Source organism: Triticum aestivum, chromosome 4A (genome assembly GCF_018294505.1).
Source record: "Triticum aestivum cultivar Chinese Spring chromosome 4A, IWGSC CS RefSeq v2.1, whole genome shotgun sequence".
Taxonomy (NCBI): domain Eukaryota; kingdom Viridiplantae; phylum Streptophyta; class Magnoliopsida; order Poales; family Poaceae; genus Triticum; species Triticum aestivum.
Genome location: NC_057803.1, coordinates 15559470 through 15566966, shown reverse-complemented (window position 1 = coordinate 15566966; position 7497 = coordinate 15559470).

Genomic DNA, 7497 nt, shown 5'->3' with positions numbered 1-7497 from the left:
ATAAAAATAAAACAGGGGAGCTAAACGCGAGCTATTGATCTACAACATAGATATGCTAATACTACCAGGACTAAGTTCATGATAAATTAAAGTTCAATTAATCATATTACTTAAGAACTCCCACTTAGACAGACATCCCTCTAATCCTCTAAGTGATCACGTGATCCAAATCAACTAAATCATGTCCGATCATCACGTGAGATGAAGTAGTTTCATTGGTGAACATCACTATGTTGATCATATCTACTATATGATTCACGCTCGACCTTTCGGTCTCCGTGTTCCGAGGCCATATCTGTATATGCTTGGCTCGTCAAGTATAACCTGAGTATTCTGCGTGTGCAACTGTTTTGCACCCGTTGTATTTGAACGTAGAGCCTATCACACCCGATCATCACGTGGTGTCTCAGCACGAAGAACTTTCGCAATGGTGCATACTCAGGGAGAACACTTCTTGATAATTAGTGAGAGATCATCTTAAAATGCTACCGTCAATCAAAGCAAGATAAGATGCATAAAAATAAACATCACATGCAATCAATATAAGTGATATGATATGGCCATCATCATCTTGTGCTTGTGATCTCCATCTTCGAAGCACCGTCGTGATCACCATCGTCACCGGCGCGACACCTTGATCACCATCGTAGCATCGTTGTCGTCTCGCCAATCTTATGCTTCCACGACTATCGCTACCGCTTAGTGATAAAGTAAAGCATTACAGCGCCATTGCATTGCATACAATAAAGCGACAACCATATGGCTCCTGCCAGTTGCCGATAACTTGGTTACAAAACATGATCATCTCATACAATAAAATTTAGCATCATGTCTTGACCATATCACATCACAACATGCCCTGCAAAAACAAGTTAGACGTCCTCTACTTTGTTGTTGCAAGTTTTACGTGGCTGCTACGGGCTTAAGTAAGAACCAATCTTACCTACGCATCAAAACCACAACGATAGTTTGTCAAGTTGGTGCTGTTTTAACCTTCGCAAGGACCGGGCGTAGCCACACTCGGTTCAACTAAAGTTGGAGAAACTGTCACCCGCTAGCCACCTTTGTGCAAAGCACGTCGGGAGAACCGGTCTCGCGTAAGCGTACGCGTAATGTCGGTCCGGGCCGCTTCGTCCAACAATACCGCCGAACCAAAGTATGACATGCTGGTAAGCAGTATGACTTATATCGCCCACAACTCACTTGTGTTCTACTCGTGCATATAACATCAACACATAAAACCTAGGCTCGGATGCCACTGTTGGGGAACGTAGTAATTTCAAAAAATTTCCTACGCACACGCAAGATCATGGTGATGCATAGCAACGAGAGGAGAGTGTGATCTACGTACCCTTGTAGACCGACAGCGGAAGCGTTATGACAACGCGGTTGATGTAGTCGTACGTCTTCACGGCCCGACCGATCAAGCACCGAAACTACGGCACCTCCGAGTTCTAGCACACGTTCAGCTCGATGACGATCCCCGGACTCCGATCCAGCAAAGTGTCGGGGAAGAGTTCCGTCAGCACGACGGCGTGGTGACGATCTTGATGTTCAACTGTCGCAGGGCTTCGCCTAAGCACCACTACAATATTATCGAGGTATATGGTGGAAGGGGGCACCGCACACGGCTAATAATATGATCACGTGGATCAACTTGTGTGTCTATGGGGTGCCCCCTGCCCCCGTATATAAAGGAGTGGAGGAGGGGAGGGCCGGCCCTCTCTATGGCGCGCCCTAGGGGAGTCCTACTCCCACCGGGAGTAGGATTCCCCCTTTCCTAGTCCAACTAGGAGTCCTTCCATGTAGTAGGAGTAGGAGACAAGGAAGGGGAAGAGGGAAGAGAAGGAAGGAGGGGGCGCAGCCCCTTCCCCTAGTCCAATTCGGACTAGGCCTTGGGGGGGGGGGGCGCGGCCTGCCTCTCCCTCTCCCCTAAAGCCCAATAAGGCCCATATACTTCTTCTCCCATATTCCCGTAACTCCCCGGTACTCCAAAAAATACCCGAACCACTCGGAACCTTTCCGATGTCCGAATATAGTCGTCCAATATATCGATCTTTACGTCTCGACCATTTCGAGACTCCTCGTCATGTCCCCGATCTCATCCGGGACTCTGAACTCCTTCGGTACATCAAAACTCATAAACTCATAATATAACTGTCATCGAAACCTTAAGCGTGCGGACCCTACGGGTTCGAGAACAATGTAGACATGACCGAGACACGTCTCCGGTCAATAACCAATAGCGGAACCTGGATGCTCAAATTGGCTCCTACATATTCTACGAAGATCTTTATCGGTCAGACCGCATAACAACATACATTGTTCCCTTTGTCATCGGTATGTTACTTGCCCGAGATTCGATCGTCGGTATCTCAATACCTAGTTCAATCTCGTTACCGGCAAGTCTCTTTACTCGTTTCGTAATACATCATCTCGCAACTAACTCATTAGTTGCAATGCTTGCAAGGCTTATGTGATGTGCATTACCGAGAGGGCCCAGAGATACCTCTCCGACAATCGGAGTGACAAATCCTAATCTTGAAATACGCCAACCCAACATGTACCTTTGGAGACACCTGTAGAGCTCCTTTATAATCACCCATTTATGTTGTGATGTTTGGTAGCACACAAAGTGTTCCTCCGGCAAACGGGAGTTGCATAATCTCATAGTCATAGGAACATGTATAAGTCATGAAGAAAGCAATAGCAACATACTAAACGATCGGGTGCTAAGCTAATGGAATGGGTCATGTCAATCACATCATTCTTCTAATGATGTGATCCCGTTAATGGTTAGGAAACATAACCATCTTCGATTAATGAGCTAGTCAAGTAGAGGCATACTAGTGACACTCTGTTTGTCTATGTATTCACACATGTATTATGTTTCCGGTTAATACAATTCTAGCATGAATAATAAACATTTATCACGATACAAGGAAATAAATAATAACTTTATTATTGCCTCTAGGGCATATTTCCTTCAGAGAGGAGGCAGGGCGCACGGCCCCCCTAGCCCAAATCGAATTCGACTAGGGGGCGTCCCCCCTTTCCCCCTTTCCTCCTTTCCTCCCTCTCCTTCCTTCTCCCTCACCTCCTTCCTTTCCTCCTCCTAGTAGGAGTAGGAAAGGGGAGTCCTACTCCTACTAGGAGGAGGACTCCTCCTCATGGCATGCCCTACAGGGGCCGGCCGGCCTCCCCCCTTGCTCCTGTATATACGGGAGCAGGGGGCACCCTTGGACACACAAGTTGATTGTTCCAAGCCGTGTGCGGTGCCCCCCTCCATGATAATCCACCTCGATCATATCATAGCGGTGCTTAGGTGAAGCCCTGCGTCGGTAGCAACATCATCACCGTCATCACGCCGTCGTGCTGACAGAACTCTCCCATGAAGCTCTGTTGGATCAAAGTTCGTGGGACGTCATCGAGCTAAACGTGTGCTGAACTCGGAGGTGTCGTGCGTTCGGTACTTGGATCGGTTGGATCGTGAAGATGTTCGACTACATCAACCGCGTTCTCATAACGCTTCCGCTTATGGTCTACGAGGGTACGTGGACAATACTCTTCCCTCTCGTTGCTATGCATCACCATGATCTTGCATATGCGTAGGATTTTTTTTAAATTACTACGTTCCCCAACAGTGGCATCCGAGCCAAGTTTATGTGTAGATGTTATATGCACGAGTAGAACACAAAGGAGTTGCGGGTGTAGGTATATACATATTGCTTGCCGTCACTAGTTGATTCTTGATTCAGCGGCATTGTTGGATGAAGCGGCTCAGACCGACATTACGCGTACGCTTACGCGAGACTGGTTCTACCGATGTGCTTCGCACAGAGGTGGCTAGTGGGTGTCTGTTTCTCCAACTTTAGTTGAATCGGATTCAATGAACAGGGTTCTTTGTGAAGATCAAAAAGCAATCACTATACCGCGTTGTGGTTTTTGGTGCGTAGGTAAGAACGGTTCTTGCTCAGCCCGTAGCAGCCACGTAAAACTTGCAACAACAAAGTAGAGGACGTCTAACTTGTTTTTGCAGGACATGTTGTGATGTGATATGGTAAAGACGTGATGAGATATAAATTGTTGTATGAGATGATCATGTTTTGTTAAAGTTATCGGCAACTGGCTAAAGCCTTATGGTTGTCTCTTTATTGCATAAGATGCAAGCGTCATACAATTGCTTTACTTTATCGCTATGCGATAGCAATAGTTGCAAAAGCAATAGTTGGCGAGATGACCATATGACGACACGTTGATAGAGATCAAGATGATGGAGATCATGGTGTCATGCCGGTGACGATAGAGATCATGACGGTACTTTGGAGATGGAGATCAAAGGCGCAAGATGATCACGGCCATATCATGTCACATATTTTGATTGCATGTGATGTTTATCCTTTATGCATCTTATTCTACTTTGATTGGCGGTAGCATTATAAGATGATCTCTCACTAAATTTCAAGGTACAAGTGTTCTCCCTGAGTATGCACCGTTGCCAAAGTTCGTCGTGTCGAGACACCACGTGATGATCGGGTGTGATAAGCTCTACGTTCATATACAACGGGTGTAAGCCAGTTTTGCACACGCAGAAATACTTGGGTTAAACTTGACGAGCCTAGCATATGCAGATATGGCCTCGGAACACTGAGACCGAAAGGTCGAGCGTGAATCATATAGTAGATATGATCAACATAGTGATGTTCACCATTGAAAACTACTCCATCTCACGTGATGATCGGACATGGTTTAGTTGATATGGATCATGTGATCACTTAGATGATTAGAGGGATGTCTATCTAAGTGGGAGTTCTTAAGTAATTTGATTAATTGAACTTCAATTTATCATGAACTTAGTCCTGATAGTATTTGCATAACTATGTTGTAGATCAATAGCTCGCGATGTAGCTCCCCGTTTATTTTTTGATATGTTCGTAGAGAAAAAATAAGTTGAAAGATGTTAGTAGCAATGATGCCGATTGGATCCGTGATCTGAGGATTATCCTCATTGCTGCACAGAAGAATTATGTCCTTGATGCACCGCTAGGTGACAGACCTATTGCAGGAGCATATGCAGACATTATGAACGTTTGGCGAGATCGATATGACGACTACTTGATAGTTTAGTGCACCATGCTTTACGGCTTAGAATCGGGGCTTCATAGACGTTTTGAACGTCGCGGAGCATATGAGATGTTCCAAGAGTTGAAATTAGTATTTCAGACTCATGCCCATGTCGAAAGGTATGAGACCTTTGACAAGCACTTTGCCTACAAGACGGAGGAGAATAGCTCAGCTAGTGAGCATGTGCTCAGAGTGTCTGAGTACTACAATCACTTGAATCAAGTGGGAGTTAATCTTCCAGATAAGATAGTGATTGACAGAGTTCTCTAGTCACTATCACCAAGTTACTGGAACTTCGTGATGAACTATAATATGCAAGAGATAACAGAAATGATTCCCAAGCTCTTCGTGATGCTGAAATCGATGAAGGTAGAAATCAAGAAAAGCATCAAGTGTTGATGGTTGATAAGACCACTAGTTTCAAGAAAAGGGCAAAGGGAAGAAGGGGAACTTCAAGAAGAATGGCAAGCAAGTTGCTGCTCAAGTGAAGAAGCCCAAGTCTAGACCTAAGTCTGAGACTAAGTGCTTCTACTGCAAAGGAACTGGTCACTGGAAGCAGAACTGCCCCAAGTATTTGGCGGATAAGAAGGATGGCAAAGTGAACAAAGGTATATTTGATATACATGTTATTGATGTGTACTTTACTAGTGTTTATAGCAACCCCTCAGTATTTGATACTAGTTCAGTTGCTAAGATTAGTAACTCGGAACGGGAGTTGCAGAATGAACATAGACTGGTTAAGGGTGAAGTGACAATGTGCGTTGGAAGTGGTTCCAAGATTGATATGATCATCATCGCACACTCCCTATACTTTCGAGATTAGTGTTGAACCTAAACAAATGTTATTTGGTGTTTGCGTTAAGCATGAATATGATTTGATCATGTTTATTGCAATACGGTTATTCATTTAAAGTCAGAGAATAATTGTTGTTCTGTTTACATGAATAAAACCTTCAATGGTCATACACCCAAGGTGAATGGTTTATTGAATCTCGATCGTAGTGGTACACATAATAATATTAAAGCCAAAAGATACAAAGTTAATAATGATAGTGCAACTTATTTGTGGCACTGCTGTTTAGGTCATATTGGTGTAAAGCGCATGAAGAAAATCCATGCTGATGGGCTTTTGGAATCACTTGATTATGAATCAAGTTGATGCTTGCGAACCATGCCTCATGGGCAAGATGACTAAAACTCCGTTCTCCGGAACAATGGAGCGAGCAACAGACTTGTTGGAAATAATACATACTGATGTATGTTGTCCAATGAGTGTTGAGGCTCGCGGCAGGTATCGTTATTTTCTGACCTTCACAGATGATTTGAGTAAGATATGGGTATATCTTCTTGATGAAACATAAATCTGAAACATTTGAAAAGTTCAAATAATTTCAGAGTGAAGTGAAAAATCATCGTAACAAGAAAATAAAGTTTCTACGATCTGATCGTGGAGAAGAATATTTGAGTTACGAGTTTGGTCTTCATTTGAAACAATGCGGAATAGTTTTGCAACTCACGCCACCTGGAACACCACAGCATAATGGTGTGTCCGAACATCGTAACTGTACTTTATTAGATATGGTGCAATCTATGATGTCTCTTACTGATTTACCACTATTGTTTTGGGTTTATGCATTACAGACAGCTGCATTCACATTAAATAGGGCACTGTCTAAATCCGTTGAGACGACGCCATATGAACTGTGGTTTGGCAAGAAACCAAAGTTGTCGTTTCTTAAAGTTTGGGGTTGCGATGCTTATGTGAAAAAGTTTCATCCTGATAAGCTCAAACCCAAATCGGAGAAATGTGTCTTCATAGGATACCCAAAGGAGATAGTTGGGTACACCTTCTATCACAGATCCGAAGGCAAGACATTCGTTGCTAAGAATGAATCCTTTCTAGAGAAGGAGTTTCTCTCTAAATAAGTGAGTGGGAGGAAAGTAGAACTTGATGAGGTAACTATGCCTGCTCCCTTATTGGAAAGTAGTTCATCACAGAAATCTGTTCCTGTGACTCCTACACCAATTAGCGAGGAAGCTAACGATGATGATCATGTAACTTCAGTTCAAGTTACTACCGAACCTCGTAGGTCAACAAGAGTAAGATCCGCACTAGAGTGGTACGGTAATCCCGTTCTGGATGTCATGTTACTTGACCATGACGAACCTATGAACTATGAGGAAGCGATGATGAGCCCAGATTCTGCGAAATGGCTTGAGGCCATGAAATCTGAGATAGGATCCATGTATGAGAACAAAGTATGGAATTTGATTGACTTGCCCGATGATCGGTGAGTCATTAAGAATAAATGGATCTTCAAGAGGAAGATGGGCGCTGATAGTAGTGTTACTATCTACAAAGCTCGAATTGTC